Source organism: Sarcophilus harrisii, chromosome 5 (assembly GCF_902635505.1).
Source record: "Sarcophilus harrisii chromosome 5, mSarHar1.11, whole genome shotgun sequence".
NCBI classification, from domain to species: Eukaryota; Metazoa; Chordata; class Mammalia; order Dasyuromorphia; family Dasyuridae; genus Sarcophilus; species Sarcophilus harrisii.
The window spans coordinates 22,801,124-22,825,238 of record NC_045430.1 but is presented as its reverse complement, the minus strand read 5'-3'; the positions used below and the strand labels follow the sequence as shown (position 1 = coordinate 22,825,238).

At 35.6% G+C, this 24,115-nt stretch overlaps 1 pseudogene; it reads right to left on the bottom strand.

Annotated features, from left to right (window-relative positions):
* LOC100919082 overlaps positions 1–23,451 on the bottom strand; it is a 55,263-nt pseudogene extending 31,812 nt beyond the window's left edge.
* Between the last annotated feature and the right edge of the window lie 664 nt (positions 23,452–24,115).

The window sequence follows — 24,115 nt, the reverse complement described above, 5'->3', positions numbered from 1 at the left end:
TCTAAAATTCTATTTACCTCCTTAACTTCTTTCTTATTTATTTTGTTTTATTTGATTTATCTAGTTCTGATAGAGCAAGGTTGAGATCCTCCACTAATATAGTTTTGCTATCTCTTTGTTCTTGCAGCTCTCAACTTCTCTAGATATGACTTCATTATCTTTGGTACCCTTAAACAAGATGTAGCTTCCTTTCTTATCTCTTTTAATTAGATCTACTTTTGCTTTTGCTTTATTGAGATGAGGATCGCTACCCCTGAATTTTTTTACTTCAACTGAAGGTAAGATTCTGCTCCAGCCTTTTTACCTTAACTCTGTATGTATCACTCTGCTTTAAATGGAAACATATAAAATTGTGCAAATGATCCCCACGCCTACCGCACCAAAGTTTCCCTGTCTCCTCAGGGTTCTTTAGATTTGTCCTCATGTCAGAAAGACACCTGCCTTTGAATTTTATTGTTATCTCCCAGAGGGCAAAATGTTTCAGAAATGTGATGAGTCTCAAGAGAAGAGGAAAGAATGACTTACCTTTTAAAAATCTGGATACAATCTGAAGTTGAGGTATATGATCTTCAGCATAGCCACAGTATTCTTCCAATTGCTGAAAAGTATCCAAGTACTCTTTATAGGCATAGATGGGACAGCGAGTGCAGAGTTTCTTGTAGATTTCTTTCCTGAAAAAAAAATTTTTTTTCTTATAACTGGACCCTTTCTGGAGTTTTATATAACAGTAAAAGTGACCTGCATTCAAATATGATCTCAGATACTTACTAGTTGTGTATCCCTGGGCAAGCCACTTAATCCTGCTTGCCTCAGTTTTCTCACCTGTAAAATGAGCTGGAGAAGGACATGGTAAGCCAGTAGAGTACCTTTGTTAAGAAAACTTCAAATGGGATCATGAAGAGTCATATACAACTGAACAACGATGATAATGAGGATGATGATGATAAATGTATAAACAATGCTCTCCACATATTGCTTTTGGAGGCAGGTACCATAAATATGATTTTTATCCCTAGTCCAACTCTTTCATTTTACAGATGAGGAAACTGAGGCTTAGAAAATTCGAATAGCTTGTCTAAGATCATAAGTGGGATTTGAATCCAGGTTCTCTGACTGCAAAGCCTTCAGTCTTTCTCCTTCACACACTGAAAGATTGATGGCATTGAAGGAAAACAAAAGACCAATCATGATTCCTATAATTCATTGCCTATGGATTAAGATTAACAAATGAATATTTTCATAATAAAATATCTGCTTTTCATAGTAACATTGATGGTCAAGTGTGTAGGCAATGCCTTGTATAAACCCTGAGAAAGTGCTATGGAAATGTTGTCTTTAATTTTGATTGTGACCTTGGGACTGAGCCAACAATCTCCTCTGTAAAGTGAAGCAGCTGGGTTTGATGACCTGGAAAAGCCAGGGAAAATAAGTGTGGGGATAGTTTAGTTTCTGTCTTTGTTTGTCCAGCACCTGGAATATAGCAGCAACTTAGACATTTAGAGATGGGAAGTAATATTCAAAGAGATCTCTTCCAAAGCTATCATTTTAGAGTTGGGGAAACTGAGACCCAGTGAAGATGAAATGGCTTGTGCATGGACACACATAGTGAATGCATGAATGTACTAGAGCACAGCAAAATGAATTGAGGGTTAAATTTGAAGTTAGAGAACTTGGGATTGAATCTTATTTTTGTTATTTTAATACCCACATGACCTTGGGGAAATAACCTCCCTGTGACTCAGTCTCCTTATCTGTAAAATGAAGAGATTGGACTTGAAGGATTCTAAAATCCCTTCCAGTTTTAGATCTATGATCTCGTTATTTGTAAGATGGTGGTGTGAGACTAAATGAGCTCTAAGGCCCTTTCCTTTGCTGAGTCTATTCTCCTTTGAGGATTAATTTTTATTTAGAGGATGCTGTGGGCAACAAGGGAAGTTGCCCTTGTTGGGTGTCGAAAGAAGAAACATGAAATAGAAAAAAAAAGATAAAGTAAAAGGAAGAGAAAATTTCTTTGGATCTCATAGTTTTGCCTCAAATTGCCCCTGCTTGTAACAAACAGTCCATGCCCACCCACAATGACATCCCCAAAGCTGGAGGAACCCAGGATTCCTTTCTGCTCAAGGGCATCTGGCTGAAAACTCTTGAGCAAGCTCACAGCTGCATTTGGAAAGCTCCCACTGCACACACCGTGTTTCTCTAATTCAAAGGAAACAGGCAATAATGAAATGGCAGGAAGCCTTGTAAAAATGGCTATCCCTCTTCATGCATGGCTCTGGGGTTCTAACTAATTTATAAACATTGTTTTATGAAAAATTGAGATCACTCTTGGAAGTGGTTGGAGAAAATGACCTTCTGCTTGTTTTGCTGGTGTATTTTTCCCCCTTCTACAGCTATTGTTGCTAAGGAGGAGATAGCCAATGTTGGGGAATGACTATCTTTCCATCCTACGTATTTCTTTTGTTACCCTCTCCCATACCCCCCCAAAAGAAAGAAACTGAGTCAGTCAATGGCTATGGTTAACAGATTAATCCATGTGTGGAGGAGGCTGGCTCTCACCCATGGAGCAATTAGGAAAATCACAGAAGGACAAATTCCATTGACCCTTCCAGTCCCTTTTCAGCCTAGAAATCTTTGGGCAAATGTTCCAGTCATGTTTTTCTACGGCCCTTACTTTTGGGTTTTATGGTGAACTCAAAGCAAAATTTCACTAACAGGGGGCTTAGTAGGGGAGGGTCCTCTTATCAAAGAAATTTGGACCCAGATATTCCTACCTCTAATAGTAATGATCAAAAAGGGGCAACACCCTTTTGCTAAGCTGAAGGATACGAGTTCCTGCTCCCAGTACCTGGGCAAACATATAGAAAAGGGTAAATAACAAGTTAATAAGAAATAGGGCTGGTTCAGGGGCAAGATTATTTTCTTGGATTTCTCAGGCTAAGCCATATTTGAGAACTTTTAAGTCATGATTGTCAAGTTTGATTTGGACCATGGTCTAGTAAAAAGAGGAAGAGAAAGAGTAAGGGAAAGCAGTATTAAAATAGTATTGCATTCACCATCAGAAGACCTGGATTGGGATCTTGACCTTAATCCTTATACCTGTGTAATCCTGGGACATTTATTTCACTGAAACCTCAGTTTCCCATCTGTACAATGGGGTGGGTTGATGAGATGATCTTTCAGGTTTGCCCCAGCTTTAAATCTTATGAAAATTACATTTTCTATGCTTTGAACCAACCAGTATGTAAGAGTTAGGGTCACTTCAATAGTCTTTGAGACAGATGAAAACCAGCTAGTCTGTGGACCATGTATACTGAGAGAGAACATGGCATAGAGGATCAAGGGCCAGTCTCTGAGGGAAGAAGAACTGGATTGAAATCTTGTCTCTAAACACATATTGATTGTGTAACCTTGGCAATCCAACATAGGCAAATTGCCGATTCACATCTGGAAAGACTTTTCACACTGGAAGTGCCCCACACTAATAGAGAGCCACAATGTGCTAAGTGTTATACCATAGAATTCTAGACCAGGAATCAGAAGGACCCTTAGGTCCAAATTTTGCCTCCAACATTTACTAGCTGTGTGTCTTTGAAGTAATATATCCTGTTTGTATCTATTTCCTTACCCATACAATAGGGGTACTAGTCTCTACGATTCTTTTCAGCTCTAACTTTTTGATCCTTTTAAATCACTAGAACAGATAGGTTTACATATTAAATAGCAAAGTATTATTTCTCCCATATATTATTTTGTCTGTAACAAATGGGATTCTGATCGAACTGAGGATGTTGAGGTGATGTTCCAATGGAAAGAGAGCTAATTCTTGAATCAGAAAACTTAGGTTCAAATATAATCTTGGGGGCAGTTAGGTGGTAGAGTAGATAGAGCACCAGCCCTGAAGTCAGGAGGACCTGAGTTCAAATCTGGTCTCAGACATTTAACACTTCCTAGCTGTGTGATCCTGGGCAAGTCACTTAACTGCCTCAGCAAAAAAAAAAAAAAAGAAAACAAAACAAAAACAAAAAGACAAATGTAATCTTGGCAGCAAAACTTAGGTTTGGTTAAACCTAACTAAGGCAAGTTGGACCTAAGGCAAGATCTGTCTCCAAACAAAATGCTGGAACTTGATGGATTTAGGAGTCCATTTCTGCTCTAAATCAATGTTTCTAGTTCACCAAACCATCAAGGTTTGAAGTTGGAAGGGTCTTCAGGAATTACTTAGTTTGAGTTTCTTCATTTGACATTTGGGGAAACTGAGACCAAATGAGAAGAAATGATAAAGCATGTAGACAAAATTTGAGATCTGACTTTGGAATCCAAGACTTTTTCTCTATGCCATATTGCCTCCAAAATCTAAAGTGTTGCCCAAGCTCCAGGACTGGGGTTCCTTTTTCCTCTGGGGTCAATTCTTTTGAAGCTGTGTCCCCCTCCGTCACTGATGCTTAATGTTATTTACTTGTTGATTCATTAGGGATGGACTCGAATAGTCCCAGCTTCAGGGTTGTTTTGGAAGTCAATTTTTCTGTTCTTCATTCCTTTTTTTTTTTTTATTTCTTTTTATGGGCATGTTGCAATGCTAGACACCAGAGTGGAATTTACACTATGTAACAAAGTTCCCCAACCCCACCCCTGGGCTTTGCTAGGGCCATCTCAGGACCTCATGTAATGTCCATGACCCTTTACCACAGCCAGACAATACTACAGTCATAAATCTGAGAGCTAATTTGGGGAAACAATTGATGTAATTGGTCCCTAGTGCTGCTGGGCTGGGCTGTGTGGAGAAGACAGACAGCTGCCTCTCCAAAAAGCCATTCCAGAGGCCATGTGGGGACTAGTTCTGAATGGACAATGGCTCATTGATGGAGAAAAGCAGGAGAGAGCAACAGGGAATTATCCTTGTAGGTAAGCCCTCCAGCCATTGCGTGTCGATGGATACACCACATTATATGCCTAATAGTTCTCTTGGAATTTTGCAAAGCTTGAAATCAATCATCCCCAACACCCTCGATTTTAATGACTTGAATTTCCATGGCTCCTTGTAGCTTATGAAGCATTTTTCTCACAACAGCTTTGTTTGTGAGAAATAGGTAATGAAAAGCTTAGAATAGAGGATACCAATGGAAAGGCAGTATGGTCTAATGGCTAGAAATCAGACTTGTGAGTCAGGAAACCTGAACTTAATTCCTATTTCTGACACATCCTGGATTATAACCATATGCAAGTCAATGAACCTCTGCAAGTATATCTTTAAGGCAGGGGCTCCCAATATATTTTGGAGTCCATGAACCCTTTTTTTTAGCAATGACCAAAAATTGTTGTGAACATCCTGGTTCATGCTACTCATGATTTTTTGCAATTATGTGCAGCTTAAGGTACAATTATGGAATATTTAGCCTCCATACCTTGAACTATTTCAGAACTATCAAGGGATTATAAATGGACACCAGTGCTCTAAGTAAACAAGTTGTAGATCAAGTACTAATGGGTATCACTGAAATGACAGGCCTAGTCTCAACAACTGAATTAGTAGCTACTCAGTTTTTTTTTTTTAAATGGGAGAATAGGTACAGAAATACTATCAGTTGGTAAATGATAAGCATTTATTAAGCACTTACTATATGCCAAGCATTGAGAAGCACTGATGATAAAAAGAAGGGCAAAAGACAGTTCCTGCCCTCAAAGACTTCAAAGTAAGATATATATGGTCACAAAACTGGCATATCTAAGTTTGAATTGGGGCACTCTGATTTAAAATCCAGTGTTGTTTCCAATATACTATGATTAGAGCACGAGACTTGGTCAATTAAGGGGGATGTTGGATATGGGTTCTAAATTTCTGACTCCAGTTCTCTCACCTTCCCACCTACCCAGGGTGGGACCCATATCTGACTTTAATTTCCCTGGGATCACAGTTTTTTCTTTGTATACTCCAAAGTATTTTGGAACCTGAGAATCATGTGGAAATGAATTATAGGTTCATAGATTTAGAAAAGGCCATCCAGTCCAAGCTTTCTTAATTTACAGATGAGGAAAGTGAGACCCAGAAAGTGATTAGTCCAAGGTCACACAGCTGTTAAGTGACAGAAGTGAAATTCGAATCCAGAGACCAATTCTCTAACCACTAAGTTATGCAACCTCTCCGTTACCAATTTTTTTAAATATAATTTCAAAGGACTTTTGTGAAAATAATGTTTGCAAGCCATAAAATCCTATAGAAATAAAAGTTATTGTTAAGAAGATGGGATGTTTTGGACAGTGTTATAGGTGATAGAGTGATGGACTTCGAATTAGGAAGACTTGACTTCAGATTCTGTTTCATATCCCTCAGTTACATAATTTCTCGGTACCTCAATTTTCCCCTCTGTAAAATGAGGGGTTGAACTTAATTGCCTTTCAGGTTCCTGAATGCTTTAGATATATGATCCAATGTCTCCAGACTCAGTGCTCATTTCTATATACTCAGAAACTTCTTAAAAGGAGAAAAAATCCACTCGAAATGGCCATATCTATGTGATACCAAAGCAACCAAATCCAATTCATTGGAAATACAATCAACCTAACTGCCTGGCTGAAGTAAAAGCTGGTTCATGAATATCAAGTTAAGAACCCTGATGGAGAAGATAGTTCCTGACCTATGTCTTAAAGAAAGGATGAAATATGATAAAGCAGAAGGGAAGAGAGAGAGCGTTCCAGGTCGAGAGGGCATTCCATGGCCAGAGCAAAGACACAAAGATAGGAATTCTCATTTCCTCTTGCTTGGCAAAGAAGGATAAGGTGACTTTTCACAGATCCATAGATTCATGATAATTGGACCAGAACTTTGGAATCACCTAATTCGCCCCTTCTTCATTTTATAAGAAAACAAAGGGAAGTCGAAAGAGGAGAGGGTTTTGTTCAAGGACATAAAAGTGGGTCAAATGTCTATGATTTTATTGATGAGGAAATTCCCTTCATCTATGCAAATTATAATTTCTCTATAATTTATAGCCTTAGAGGGCTGTTTGAGATGTAGAAAGATCAAATGACTTGTCCAAAATTACACAGCTATAATATAGCCAATTCTAGTTTTAATAATGACTTCCATTTATATGGTGCTTTAAGATTTACAAAGTTCTTTAGATATTTCATCTCATTTGATTCCTTTAACAACCCTGTAAGATAGATACCATTATTATCTCCATTTTCTAGATGAGGGAACAGGCTAAGGGAGGTTTAATGTCTTGCTCAGGAATACAAAACTAGTAAGTTTTAGAGATTGAATCTAAATCCAATCTTTTGATTCCAACTCCTAAAATCACAGAAGTAATTAATATGCCCAATAATTCTGGGCATACTCAAGAAGTAATTAATATCAAATTAATATCAGTTCTCTGCTGCAGTGGACCTGCAGAGTATCAGACCTGGAGTCAGGAAGATCCATCTTTATGAGTTCAAATCTGGTCTCAAACACTTATTAGCTATATGACCCTGGGCAAGTCATTTCACTCTATTTGTCTCAGTTTCTCTGTAAAAGGAGCAGGAGGATAATGGCAAATGATTCCAATATCTTTGCCAAGAATACCTCAAATAGGGTCACTAAAAATTGGACAAACTGAAAACAATTGAGCAACAACAATAAATATCAGAAGGAGGATCCATACTCAAGTTGTCTAATTTTTGATCTAGTGTAATTTCTATTACACTGCAGTTTCTCATTTTGAAGCACATTTCGCTGCATTTTAGGAAAGAAAAAAATTTGAAAGACATGCAGAAAATTTAAAACAAAATTGTAAAAATATGATGGTATACTTACCAGATAAAAACTTCTTGAGGTGTGTATTCAACTCTTGGCAATGGAGCTCCACTTAGGAAACAAATTCCTTAAACAAATTTCTGTTTTCAATTTTAAATTACTGCCATATCCATTTCCTTAGAGCGGAGATTTTATATCTAGAAAGTTCAAAGACATTGAAGTTCGGGCTTATATGAGTCTGTCATACGCTGTGACTTCCATGATAAATATTTGAAGTTTCAAGACTCAAAGGGTTGATTTTTTCTAAGAAACAAAAGAAAGAAAAAGAAAAACCTCATGACATAATCAAGAAACACAAATTTTCACATTAACCATTTCAATTATTTCCATCATTTCTTACAGCAAAATTATATTGCATTATATTAATACAATATAATTCCCTGGTTGATATACATTCTCTTCATTATTAGTTCATTGCCACATATACACACCTGTTATAAATGGTTTTTGTTCATGTGAGTTCTTTTTCTTCCTTTCTCTTATCTCTTTGGGGACATAATAATTATCATTGGGTCAAAGGTTATGCTTAGTAAACACAGGGCCCTCTTTCTAAATTTTTTCCATAATGGTTGGATCAATTCACTGCTCCAACAGTTTATTAATATACTTGTTTTCCCTCAGTCCTTCCAAATGTTATTTTAACATTTCCCAGTCTGGTGAGTATAGGGTGAAACTTCAGAATTATTTTATTTTTCATTCCTCCACTTATTAATGATTTGGATATTTTTTATTATGGTTTATGTTTACTACTTGATAGCTTCCCTTGTAATTTCATCATCAGACCACCAGGTGGAAACAAAGAAAAACTATTATACTTGCCAGATTACAAATTAAAGTACTTTTCCAAAAAAAACCAACTTTATTTTAAAAATTAAGATGACCTATTTAATTTCCAAGTCAAATTTAAAGGAATTTTAATGTAACAGCAAGTTTATAGATGATCATTCCCTAAGGCAACTTAAACAAATAGAAATCTGCCCTAAAATTCAAAAATGCATCTTTCTTTGATAACTCTTTTTAGTTCATCCTCTTATTTTTAATTCTCATTCTTTCCTTGATTCTACAGTGCTTCTCCAGCACTGGGATAGTTTATTCTCCAGAAAAATCTTTGGGCTTATTTGGCATCAAAACTCCCACTATCCTAAGTTTAACCACTGGCTTTCATTTGAAAGGAACCTTTCCATACTTGTCTATCAAAATTTAGGAGCAAAAGGGTTGATATTTGACTTCCTTTTCATTTAATGACAGCTTATTTATTAGTAATATTGATTAGCCAGCTTCTAAAATATAGCTTCCTATACAGAGTTGAAAATGATTTTATCCCTTACATATTATAATAGTTTTCATCATAAATTCAGTCAAAGTTTCTCTTTGTTTTCTAGCTCAAGGATCATCTTCCCCTCCTTCTTCCATAGTATTCCCCCCCCCCCAATTACATGCCATGATAATTTTTATCATTCATTTTTAGAAGATTTTGAATTCCAAATTTACTCCTTCCTTCCCTTTCTCTCTTCCAAACATGGTAGGTAATTTTATGTGGGTTGTATATATGTGCTATCATGTAAAATGTATTTCCAGATCAGTCAGAGTTGTGAAAGAAGATACAGATTAAAAGAAAAAAATGAAAAATAATAAAGTAAGCCAAAAAAAAACCATGCTTTGATCTATATTCAGAGTCCATTGGCTCTTTATCTGGATATGGATAGCATTTTCCTTCATAAGTTTTTTGTACTTATATTGGATCAGTGTATTGTTGAGAAAAGCTAAGTCATTCATAGTTAATCATCATACAATATTGCCGATACTGTATACAATATTCTCCTGGTTCTGCTCATTTCACTTCATATCAATTCGTACAAGTCTTTCCAGGTTTTTCTGAAATCTGCCTGTTCATCATTTCTCATTGTACAATAGTATTCCATCACATTCAAAAGGCCAGCTTTATGGAGAGGCAGAGTAGTGCAATGGATGGAATGTTGGATTTGGAGCCTCAGGATCTGGTCTGGTATCCTGGCTCTGTTATTTACTATCTGGACAATCTTAAGGAAGTCATTTTACTTTTTCAGGCTCTGCTTCCTCAGCTATAAAATGAGAGGATTGGATTAAATCATCCCTCATGTCTCATACAGCTCTGGAACTATGTTCCTGTGAACTTTAAATTTCTTCCTTATTCAAATCTAGGACCTATATTGGGACTTCTTAAACTTTTCCCTCTCATGATCCTTTTTTACCAAAGAAATTTTTATGTGACCCTAAGTATATAAAATATAAAAGAGTACAAATCAAACATTTACTGATAATAAATCATAATTTCATGATTCCCGATTCAGTTACAGTTTAAGAAGCTTTGATCGATAAAAACATTTAAGAGAAGATCTGTGTAACAGCATGTTTCTCAGTTCCAACCATCTCTTCTTTCCTTTTTGGTTGTTTTTGGAAAGGAACTGCTCCCTCCAAACTTCTCCCTTCCTTCCTGACAATAAGGGAGGGAAGGGACATTACATAAAATTTCAATCACTTTTTTAAATAACAGGATCAGACTCAATTAATTTCAATCAACACTTATTGGATCTCTACTAGCTACGAGACTAGGCACTAGAAATAAAAGACCAAAGGAAAACTCTCTCATCCTTAGGAAGGGAAGTACACAAGCATGTACAAAACATATAATTATAAATCTGGATGGAGAGAAGGGTTAACAACTAGGAAAAGACCTGGGTCCTCATTCTGCCTCTGAAAAACATGGGGGAAGGTGACCATAGACAAGTCCCTCTCAAAGAGACTTTTCCAACATGGCAGGACCAGTGTAATCAGCTTGGTTGGAAGGCATTTCCTCACCAGGAATGCTTTATGCTAATGAAATCAAGTGTCTGGTTTTATTAAAGTCTAAGATTGTCATGGTGGAAACAAAGGCATAGATGCTGTCAAGTCAGCATTAACATTTTAAGAGCTCTTCTCACTGCCTGACAGGGAACCCTGACTGATCTCACTTCAAGAAGCAATAGGCCAGGTCCTTTTCTTCATATTGCCTTGTATTTATTTGTTTCTGCCATAAGAATATAAGCTTCTTTAGAGACCTTGGAATTATAGTTTCTGAAGGGACCTCATCTAGATCCAATTCTTTCATTTTATAGGAAACTGAGGCACAGGGAAGTTAATAATTTGTCCAAAGTTATAAAAATAGAAAACCTCAGAAGTAGGATTTAAATCCAGGTCTTCTGACTCTGGGACTAGCCCTCTTTCTACTGTTAGCACAAGGTCTTGCATATAGTAGATATTTAAATATTTGTTGATATGAATAGAGTTAAATTAAATGAAGTATCAATCAACTGTCAATTAATGATATTCAAAAGGGAATTAATAATGATTTAATAATAAATTTATTTACATTTAATACTTTATTTTATCCCAAATTAAATGTAAAAAACAATTTTGGGGGCAGCTAGATGGTGCAGTGGATGGAGCACTGGTCTTGAAGTCAGAAGGACCTGAGACATTCAGACACTAAACATTTACTGGCTGTGTTATCCAATTCCCTCACAAAAAAAAAAAAAAAAAAAAAAAAACCCAAAAACAAAACAAAATAAAACGATTTTTAGCATTTTTAAAAGCTTTAATTCCATATTATTGTTCTATAAGAAACAAGCAGTAGGGTGATTTCAGAGAGGCCTGGAGAGACTCACATGAACTGATGTTAAGTGAAATGAGCAAAATCCGGAGGTCACTGTACAAGGCAACAGCAAGATTATATATACCATGATCAATTGTGATGGATGTGGCTTTTCTCAACAATGAGATGATTCAGGCCAGTTCCAATGGTCTTGTAATAAAGAGAACCATCTGTACCCAAAGAGAAGACTGTGAAAACTGAGTATGGATCACAATATAGTATTTTCACTCTTTTTGTTGTTATTTGCTTGCATTTTGTTTTCTTTCTCATTTTTTTTTTCCTTTTTGATGTTTTTTTCTTGTGCAGCATGGTAATTGTGGAAATAGGCATAGAAGAATGACACATGTTTAACATATATTGGATTACTTATCCTAGTTTAAATTTCCTTTCAGGTTTACTAGCTGTGTTACCCTGACAAAGTCACTTAATATTCATTCATCTGTGAAGCAGGAATAACAATATTTATAGTACTTATTTTATGGGATTGCATCTAATATTGATTTGTATGTGAATGAGATAATATTTGCAAAGCACTACATAACTATATAAATGTTCATTATTATTATTCTCCATATCAACTATATTTATTCTTGATCATGTACCTTTGCTCAGATTGATCCTCGGAATGATTTTTCTTCTTCTCTTTACTGATCTAAAACCATGTAATCAATATACCAGTCCCCAGTATAGTACCAAAGTCCTTTGCCTTTCCTCTCACCAACACTCTCTCCTGTGACAAGCACATTTCCTACTGCTTCAGGGACATTATTAATCAATAATTCAATTCCAAACCATTTCGCAAATGAGAAAACCTCAGGGAGGTACCTTGACTAAAACTAGAAGGAACCTTAGAAATAATCTAATCCAATGTTATCATTTTGCGATTTGGGGAAAAAAACAACAAAGACCCTAGGAGATACCTAAAACCTGAGCGTGTAGAATTTGGAGTTCAAAGCTAATTTTTTTTACAGGTAAAGACACTGAATCTCAAAGGGATTTGCCCAAAATACAGAAAATAAATCAAGACTCAAACCCAAATCCTTTGATTCCACATCTAACATTTTTTTTCTTTCTAAGTCATGATGCCTCTTCATCTTTATTTAAATAAAATAAATAAAGCATTACACGATCCACTTACTCTGTGTAGTTGAAAACCAGTTCTGTGATGTAAGCTCTTTGTTTCTTATATTGCAGGTCAGTGTAGCCCTAGAGAAAGAAACATCCATTAGAGTAGCCATTTATTTTTTTAAAATGACCACATCTTACAGCAAAGGTTGTTTTTCTTTATTATGTGATGTTTAAAAAATCCCAAAGATATAATTTCTGGATAATTAGTCATTTTGTGAATGATGCTAGCATGTCAATAAAAGAGGTCAGTGTCACTTTTAAATGCCAAAGACCCCACATGGTGGTGGGCTCACAGTTTATATGCTCTAGGAAGACTGGGTATTCCAAAAGGTGGTAATCAATTCTGATTGATTAACAATTCATGAGAAAATGAATATTATAATGAGAGATGGTCTATATTTCAATGAGGGTCTTTAGGTACTAGACCTGAATCACTGAAGTCTTGGTCAAAGAGACTTTTCAATTTTCATATCATCTGTCTGACAAAAGGGAGAATCCATATTTCCCCAGACCTATCTGAGCAAACACAATGAGCAGAAATTCACCCATTAACCCAAACTTAGAATTTCTTTCACTGTTTTTGATTTCATCATTAGTCTGTGTAAGTCTTTGAGAAAAAAGTTTTCATACTGGTTGATTTCTGGTTGAAGAATTAGAAAAAGGAAAAAAAAAATCTTGGTCCTGAATTAGTAATTAATTATAAATGCAAGAAAGAAATAATTATTTATTTCAATTGAAATGTATCAAGGAGAGTCATAAACCAAGATTTTCAAATTGTTGGAGAGTTTTAATTGTGAAGCAAAAAAATTCCAAATAGCTCTGGATCTGGAAGAAGCTAACAACAATAGCAAATTTAGTTTTCGATCAATCTACTTCATAAAATAAAAGCTCCTATAGAGTAGGATCTGTTTCATTTTGATCTTTGGATCTCTAGCACTTTTTATGAAATCTGGCACATAGTAGATAATTAATAGATATTTCTGACTGATTGTTCATAATCATGGAGAACCAGGGGGCCTTGGGTCCTTTCCAATTCCAGATTATAAGGCACTAAAAGTACATAAAGTCTAGTTAAGAGATACACCAAAAAATCCTAGAATTCAGAGTTAGTAGGTACCTTAGAAATTACATAGTTCATGAAAATTGAGTGGATGCCAATTGCAAAATGGCTGAATAAGTTATGGTATATGAATATAATGGAATATTATTGTTCTACAAGAAATAAGAGAGGTTTATTTCGCAAAAGTTTGGAAAGACTTATATGAACTGATGCTAAGTGAAGTAAACAGAACCAAAAGAACAATGTATATAGTAATAATATTATGTGATGATAAGCTGTGATGGACTTGGCTCTTTTCAACAATGAGGTGATTCAACACAATTCCAATAGACTTCTGATGGAAAGTGCCATCTACATACAGAGAGAGAACTATGAAGAATAAATATAGATCAAAGCATAGTATTTTCACCTTTTGCTGTTGTTGCTATTTGCTTGTTTTTTTCCTTTCTCATGTTCAACCTTTTTGATCAGATTTTTCTTGCATAACGTAAAGAATATGGAAATATGCTTAGAAGAATTGCACATGTTTATGGGGAGGAAGGAGAAGGAAAAAAATTTGGAACACAAACTTTTGCAGTGGTGAATGTTGAAAACTATCTTTGCATGTTTTTGGAATTTTTTTTTTTTGCTGAGGCAATTGAGGTTAAGTGACTTGCTCATGATCACACAAAATATTTTTTTAAAGAAATTACCTAGTTCAATCCCTTCATTTTCCAATGAAGGGAAATGAAACTTAAAGAAGTGAGGCGAGTTGCTCAAAGTTCCCTAGATAGTAAATTATTGAGCTATGAGCTGAAGTCATCTGATTCCAAATTCAATTCTTTTCCCATAATAATGTTGCCTCTCCTCATGTTAAAGCTATAGAAGGATTATGGCATTGACTGCTTTGCCTGAAAATTTAAGTCAATAAAGTAACAAAACAAGTTAGAACACAAACAAGCTAGTAATATGATTAGTAGACGGATTAAAGGTAATGTTATATGTTTGGGAATTTCAAATCACCACAGTTTTCTAAGAAATAACTGTAAAATGTTACCAACAAAGTCCCACAGCAAAACATAAATCATATGATGAGCAACTGTGATGCACTTGGCTCTTCTCAGCAATGTAATGATCCAAGACAATTCTAATAGACTTGGGATGGAAAATGCCATCTGATCCAAAGATAGAATTATGAAGACTGGATGTGGATCAAAAGATAGTATTTTCAATTTTTTTGTTTGCTTTTTCTTGTGTTTTTTTTTTCTTTTTTGGTCTGATTTTTCTTGTACACCATGATAAATATGGAAATATGTTTAAAAGGACTGTACATGTTTAATCCATATCAGATTTCTTGCTGTTTGGGGGAAGGGAAGGGTAAGGGAGGGAGAAAAATTTGGAACACAGTCTTACAAAAATGAATGTTGAAAACTATCTTTGCATATACTTGGAAAAATAAAATACTATTAAGAAAAAAGAAATCAGCATAAATCAATGATGCAAAGGGCAATGGAGAAATGCATGAGTACAAAGTACATGTTGAGTCCAACTTAGCAACATTTGCAATAGTGACGTATATTCAACAAGTGTTAGGGGATATATTTGAGGAAATGTACAAATGAAAAAGGAGATGAGTTGGTCATTCATGATGACTTTATAGATGAACAGACATAGGGTTAGAAAGTTTTCAGAAATAGAAGAGAGTTTAGAAGACATCTAAACCAATCTGTATTGGAATAAAGATTCTTCTTACAATATACACAAGTATTCAATCTTTGCTTGAAGACTTGTGATCAAGGATAATCCATCATCTTCCAAGGCAACTATTCAACTTTGGGGTATCTTCCATTATTTTCAAAGTTTTTATGATACTTATTCTAACTTTGTCTTTTTGCTATTTTCATTCATCACTCCTAGTATCATCTTTTGGAGTCATAAAGGAGGTCTAGTCCCTTGTCTACGGAATATATACATACATATATATGTGTGTATATATATATATATATATATATTTAAAAATAGTATGTTTCACCTCCATCACTATCCCCTAAGTCTTTTTTTCCTGTTTCATTTGCTCCTTATTTAGCACAAATTGCAAGAGTCTTTCATCTATAAAATAAAAGAGCAGATTCTCCCTAAGATCCCTTCCATCTTTAGACTGAAGATTCTATGGGTTATATGACCATCCTGCTTACTCTTCCCTCATCACTTTCAAATTTTTCATTGTCCTTCCTAAACTCTGGCATCTAGAACTGAAGCTTTAGTGATTCACTCATACTCCCTGATACCATAAATAGTACCTAGAATAAAGGCTTCAATCATGATGCATAGATCCTCTGTGAAAGATCTATGCAAAAGCATAAACAAAGTTGAGCAGAATGAAAAGACATAGATAAGTTGATATTGACACCATGTTTTTAATAAGATCATAGCTCCATTTAAGAATAAAAATTGTTGGTTGATTGGTTGTTGTCCTTCATTCTTGAACAGGACCAAAATGACATCACCATGTCAAGATACAGAGCGTGTCCATCTGTAGCTGATCAGACCAATATGAGCTCAGAAGACTCTGCCACATTGTTCAAATGCCAAATGTATTCTTGCCAAAAAGACTATTTTATGGAGAACTCCATAAAAGACAAGTGCTCACTTGATGGTCAGAAAAAATGATACAAGGATACTTTAAATGTCTCTCTCAAGAACTTTAGAATTCATTGCAAAGGATGAGGAAACACTATAGAATGCCCAGAATGGCATGATCATCAGAGAAGGTGCAGGGCTCTTTGAGTAGAGGAGAACTGAAGTAGCTCAGAAGAAATGTGAGATGCACAAAGTTGGAGAACCCAATGTTCATATGGACTATTTGTGCTCAAACTGTGACAGAGCCCTCTGATCTGACCACACTATAACTTGATGTGATTTTGTTCTTCTTCAAGAAAGGACAGCAACCCTATACAACAGGTCTAGCACAAATAGTCCATATGAATATTTGGAATGGAGATGCCTCTAAATTGAATGATAGCCTCAAACAGGTCTTAGTACCACTCAGTTGCAAATCTCTTTGGAGTTTTGTTGCTGTTGTTCTGTTTGTCTTTAAATTTTGTGCAGAGAAATTTCAGTTTTTTTCCCCCTGAGGCAATTGAGGTTAAGTGACTTGCCCAGATCACAGAGCTAGGAAGTGTTAAATATCTGAAACCCAGATTTGAACTTAGGTCCTCCTGACTTCAGGGTTGGTGCTCTATCCACTGTTTCCCCTAGCTGCTCAAGTTTCAGTTTTCTGTTGGTATGAGCTCATTGTTTGGTTCTATCACATCAGAAAACATGTGACTTGAGTCCGTTGTTCATCACACAGGGTAGAAAGATGACTACAGAGAACATAAACAGCTATTATTAACAACTGTTGATTTTCTTTTGGAAAATGGAAACACCCAAAGTTATTTTTCCTACAAAAATATCTAGCGAAGAATTGCTTTGTAATATACCAATGAAATTGCTCCAGCCCCGGTCAAGGAATTACACAATATAGTAAGCACTGCACAAAAGAATATTTGAGATTGATGTTGTCTCCCTCTTTTGGTTTACCAAGGAAACAGCCTCTTCCCATTCAAATGCCTTCTTCCATTGACTTCTTCCAACACAGAAACTTTTCTTATTGGCTAGCTGCATCACTCTAAAGAAGTCTGCTATACTTGTGCAAAATGAAATGCACAGTATACAAAGTAGTAGCAATGTTGTGGGATGATCAGCTGTGAATGACTTTGCTATTCTCAGCAATACAATGATCCAAGTAGTCTTGAAGAAGCTTAATAAACAATCTATGATCAAAAATACTATCCATATCCAGAGAAATAATTGATTGTGTCTGAATTCAGATTGAAGTATACTTTTTAAACTTTATTTTTCTTGAGGTTTTGTTCGTGGGAAGGATGGAGATCTGTGTATTTTTGTCATAACATGACTTTTATGGAAAAGTTTTGCATAACTTCACATGTGCCTTCTCAATGGGGGATAGGGTAGAGAGGGAGGATAGGAGAGAATATGAAACTCAAAATTTTAAAAACAAATGTAAACAATTGTTTTACATAAAACTGGGAACACACACACATGCACATATATACATATGCACTCATAAAAGAAAAAGGTTGCTATAGAAAGTTATTAGCAAAGTCCTGACTATCCCCTTGCTGTGTTTTCATCTAGAATGCCCTTGATAAATGTTAATAGATGATAGGACAATAAACTCACAGGTAGTAAGTAGCAGAAGCATAATTTGAACCCAAGTCCTATAAAAATTTTATGGAAATGTAACAGTTATCCTATGGATTGGTACTGCTGATGTTTTCCATATGCTAGATTCATACAGTGTTGGTGCTAAAAAGAACTGTTAGAGATGATTTAGTCCAACTCTCATTTTACAAATGAGGAGACAAAAACCAGTGGAGTTACTTGACCAAAGTCATCTAGATAAATATTAGAAAACATGGGATCAGAACTCAAGTCTTCTGACTCTCATTTCCTACAGCCTTTACACAGGTACTTCAACTCCTTTTCTGAGAAGCTATATTACTACCCTTTCTTCTCTCTAAAAAAGACAGTTTAGTATTTTTATATATTAAACCTAGTTTGGACATTAATGAATATGTAATATCATCTGTGTAGACACTCCTCTAATTGGGGATCAATAGCAATTAATCCATGATTATTTTTATTTGCGCATTACTTATCAATGTCCTATCATGTTTCCTCCACAGAGGATTTATCCGACATGTTGATGACCTTTATCTAAATCTTTTTATATTTTATGGTTATTAGTAAAATAATAAGCTATCTTAAATGCATCCTGTAATGTATTTTAGGAAATCTATTGGGTAAGCCAGAGAGTGGCCACAGAAGACAAGATTTGTTGGTCACATGAACAGTATCAAAAATGTAGAGCTAAACAACAATTGTGAATTTTAGACACGAATTATCATTGTCTGATGACTTGAGATAATATATCTTTGGAATGGAGTTTGGAAGAATGTTGTTGTTCTTAACAGTATTAGGAGTTAGGAATGGGAAGAGTTTAGAGTAAAGGATAATGAGTTTAATTTGGGGAATTTTGAGTTTGAGATGTCTACAACTGTAGACGTGAGTCTGGAGATTGTGCCTGGATAAATATATTTGAGAATCAGAAGCATATCGATGCTGATTAAATGCATGGTTGTTGATGAGATCACCAAGTGAAATAGTATAAAAACAGAAAAGAAGAAGAACCAGACAGAACCCAATGGGACCTCTATGTTTTGAGGGAATGATCTGGATGAGGTTCTAGCAAAAAAAAAAGACTAAGAATGAGTAGTTTGGGAAGGAGGAGGATAAATAAGAGAGAGCAGTGTCCTAAAAATCTAGAGAATGAAGGAGAAGAGAATGAAAAACATTAGAGGTCAAAAAGAGCTATGATTGAAAATAGCCATTACAGATGGGCCTTAGAAGTAAAGGTAGCTCATCCATAATGCTGTAGGAAGTAAGTCACTGATTTATTTTATTGTGCTATATGTAGTGAAAAGACAAGTGAACAAACATTTTAATTGCTTATTATATTCCAGGTACTGTGATATATGTGTGGAAACAGGACTGGATTTGGAATTAGAATCGCTGGATCATAGATTATGAGCTGTAATGGTCCTTAGAAGCCTTTGAGTCCAAACCCATTATTATAGACATGAGGAAAGTGAGGTCCACAGAAAGGGATATCTTGCTTTCTGCGTAGCCTTAAGAAGATCTCTAAAGACCTTGATTTGTAAGATTAAGAGTGGTAAATTCGAATTAGACTCTTAATACTTTTTTGTGTGTGTCATGGACTTCTCTGTCCATTTAGCAAAGTCAAAAATCCCTTTGCAGAATAATATTTTAAATGCACATAACAGAATTCAGAGAATTACAAAGGAAGCTAATTATATTGGGAAAAGAGGTATTTTTCCCAGTCCCAGTTCAAGTTCATGGACCTGCTGAAATCACAGCATGCCTTGAAGATCCATGTACTTTAAGTCAAGAACCCCTAGACAGGTTCATTTCTAAGGCCCCTTTCAACTCAAAATTTTAGGATCTCACCTTTGGCACTAGACATTTTTCAACCTAGCAAGCTAAGTTCATTTTTGTGAATCACAGATCACTTTCTTACCAGGGCTCCAACAAAAGTGAAAATATCTTTTTCTAGACCAGTGACAATCTGTAGAGTTGTGTAGTGCAAGGGGCATTAGACTTGGAACTGGGAGACTTGTATTTCAGACCTAGCTTTACCATTGACTAGTTTCTTGCTGTGGATGTCACTTAATGTCTCCAGATGTTTTCTCATATTTAAAATGAGGAAAATAATAATAACATCTAGCATTTACATGGTCCTTTAAGGTTTGTTTTGCACATTCTACCTAGGTTAAGCGTCATTTCAGTCCTCACATCTCTGAATGAGACAACGGATGTAAAGTGCTTTATAACTCTCAGTTCCAAGGATGTTGAATCAAAAGGAAGAATTATAAGGTAATGAATTATGTTCAGTCCATTTCTCTCTGAATCTCAATGAAAAAAGAAGATAGGCACAATAATAATGATATTACAGATTTTAGATGGGATGTTTGACTTACTGGATGATCATGCTTCATGTTGAGTTCAAACCTGGAAATCAAATGATGGCATTTGTCAAAATCTTGGATCTTCTTTGGAAATCAAAGAACTGTAAGGGGAGAAAGTTAAATATGCTTTTATCAGAAAGAAAAGAGAGGCTTTTTGAATATAGGAGAAAAAATCCCAGAAAATAGTAATCTAGATGTTTAAAGACCCAGTATTTATGGATGACATAAGGCTTGTAACCAGGTTTTTATTTTTAAAAATGCCCCTAAATTGACTATATATCTATCCTTCTTGTATTCAGGAAAATTGCACACATACATATATGTCTACATACATACACACTCATACATATAAATATACACATATATGTGAGCTAATGAGCCCTCTGGGCTCTTATTCTATTCTTATTTACTCCTTTTTAACCTAGGCCATTCCATATATTTTTTCATTTTTTTCTATGCTTAATAGTATTTTATTATTTTCCAATTACATGTAAAGATAGTTTTCAAGCTTAACTTTCATAAGATTTTGATTTCTATTTATTCTTCTTCTTCCCACCTTCCTAAGATTATATATGTACAGTCATATTAAGTATATTTCTACATTAGTCATGTTGTGATGGAAGAATCAGAACAAAAGGGAAAAACAATGTAAAGAAAAAAATGAAAATAGTATGCTTTGATCTGCATTTAAATTCCATAGTTCTTTCTCAGGATGTGGATACCATTTTCTGTCATGAGTCTTGGAATTGTCTTAGATCCTTATATTGCTGAAAAAAGACAAGTATGTTATGGTTGATCGTCACAAAATCTTGTTACTGTGTACAAAGTTTTCCTGGTTCTGCTCACTTCCCTCAGCATCAGTTCATGTAAGTCTTTCCGGGTTTTTCTGAAATCTAATTGCTCATCATTTTTAACAATAGTATTCTACTACATTCACATACCACAATTTGTTCAGCCATCTCATTATTAATGGGTATTCCCTTGATTTCTAATTCTTTGCCACCACAAAGAAAGCTACTACAGATATTTTTGTACATGTAGGCCTTTTCCCTCTTTTATGATTTCCCTGGGTTACAGACTTAGTAGTGATATTGCTGGATCAAAGGGTAAGTAGTTTTATAGTCCTTTGGACATATTTCCAAATTGCTCTCCAGAATGGTTAGATCAGTTCACAACTCCACCAGCAATGTATTAATGCTCCAATTTTTCCACATTCTTTCCAGCATTTATCATTTTCCTTTTCTGTCATATGAGTCAAACTAATTGGTACCTCGGAGTTGTCTAATTTTTATTTCTCTAATCAATAAAGATTTAAAGCATTTTTTTTCATATAACTATAGATAGCTTTAATTCCTTCGTCTGAAAACTGCCTGGTCATATCCTTTGATCATTCCTATATATTTTTAAAAAGTAAAATCCATGTTACTTTAGGGATTCCCAAATGATACTTCCAAATAGTGGTTTACATTTATCTGAGACAGAGAGGTAAGACCTTCAACTTTAAACTTTAAATTCCAGTCGCCAAATACAAGTTATACAAAATAGATACCAAAAAATGTTTTTAGAATGAAGGAAGAAAAGAGTAGATCTGTGGAAAAAGAAAAATAACAGCAGAGAAAGTAAAAAAAAAATTAAAAGGAATCCTGATACCTATATCTCCCAGTCTGACATTGTCTACCTGTGATGATGAAGAAAAGTACAGTAGTCCTAATTACCTTTTTCTTCCCAGTGAATTTGGTACATCCTCAGCCATTTTCCTCAATGAACTGATGAGCTGACTGATGCCTGAGTTATGGATTTCACACTTCATAAAAACTTCCAGATGATGTAAGGGATTTTTGGCTTTGGAGGAAGGCTTGGTCTCTAGATGGCAGATTTTAGCTCCAAAGGACTGAAAAGAGGGGATGAAAAGCAGCTGAGAAATTCTGATGGCTGAAAAGAATGGTTCACTTAATAAATATACATTCACATTAGTCTAGCGTGGTTGTGGTTGTTGTTTAAAATAAGTGCCCAGGTAAAGACTGAAAAAACTCAGGCTTCTTCCTGCCTATCCCTCCTGCTTCTCTTCAAACTGCCTATATATGTATTTTCATTTTAAAATAAAATGGAATTAGCAGAAACGGTTTAAATCCTGTTCCCTTCTCCCTTCATTTTCTCTCTTTCCCAGGCTAACTATATGAAAAAGTGGATGAGGGAGGAGTCATCATGCATCTTTCAAGATACTAAAGCATTTTTCCAGTTACCACTGCCCTTCAAGCAGTTTACTCAGTATATAGACTTCATTTATATAGACATATATACTCAACATATAGATTTCAATTACAGTGGACCAGAACCCTGCTGAATTTCTTTTGTGGGTGAAACTCCACATGGACATAAATGAAAAGTGAAAATTCCAAGGTTTCTAATCTCAGACAGATGCTCTGAAAGAGCACTCTCTTTCCCAGTTGGATGGAGAGGAGGATTTTTTTTTATTCTCTACCTCTTGTACCCCCAACCATTCAGGAATGATAATGGGGCCCAGCAAAGGAATTTCCCACCCTGCTGAATTCCAACAGGATAGAATGTAATATGAGATGGTAGGAATATCCCTGTAGAAGACCTTCTTTGAAAGTCTCATCTCCAGAAGTGAATAGACTATCCCGGACAAACACTTGTCCCTGCCTCTGGAAGGCCTAGGAGCAGGTATTCTGGTTTTTGTGGTGTCATTTGACCCAGATATCTAGAGAAAGACAGGAAAGGGCAAAAAAGGTCAAGATAGAGGTTTGTTACTGATGGTAGAGCTAACTGGAAAGGAAGGTGATATATGGAAGAATGATTAGAAAGTGAAGTTAAAAAAATAACATAAGCAATTTAATTATAAAGAGCAAGAAAGACATTCAAGAAGAGAATATAGGAGATCAAGAACTTAACATTCCCTGGGATCTATATTTATGAGTTTCTTTCTACAGCCTTTAGAGGATCCCATGATCAAATTTCAGTGAGGATTTTGCAGTCCCTCTAGGTGGAGATAGACAATACCTCAAAGACTTGGGTAGCCCTTGACAAATTGGCCTTCCCAATTTGTCTGTTCTGCCTTCTTCTCTCTCCCATTTTGCAGCCTGGGGATGGATACAGGGGTCCTCAGATTCTTCCATGCTGCCGTCCTATCCTTTAGTATCTCTCATGAGTGAGAAGAAGAAGAATGGGAATGAAAGACTTTAGTCTTCATGAAACACAGCACTTCCAATTTCACTCTGAGGATCCAGAAGCTGACCTAGGAGGAAAAGAGAATCTGATCAAAAATAGCTCTCCTTTCTTGCTTGCCTCAGCCTATTTGGGTTGGCTGGGCGGAACTCTTGTGGGAAGCCAGAAGGTGAGGACTGTCCTTGGTGCTGAAAGGGAATTGGCCGTGGAGAATGGAATATATAAGGCTTGCCCCCCCCCTCCAACTACACAGAGCCAGGCTGCAGAGGGGGAAGATGGGGCTGGTCATCACTACTTTAGTGATGTGAAAGTTTCTTTTCATGTTTGTCCCCACTCACTCCCTTTGAGATCTTGGAGCTCTTAAAAGAATCTTAAAAGAAATGGTAATTTTGACTGGTCCCTGAAGCCTTAATGATCATTTCTTTGATTTTCTTCCAAATATTTCTTCTTTTAAACATATGAAATAGAGCAGGGATTCTTGACCCCCTTTATTTATTATGGACCCTTTCAACAGTCTGGTAAAGCTTATTAGTTCCTTTTTTGAATGATGTTTTAAAAACATAAAAATAATGACATCATTATAAAAGAAGCCAATTAATATAGAAACACAGTCATCAAAATGTTTTAAAAATACTTTACGTAAGTAATGTAAAGAACCTCTGTTGAGTAGAGATCTGTAAAATTATTGG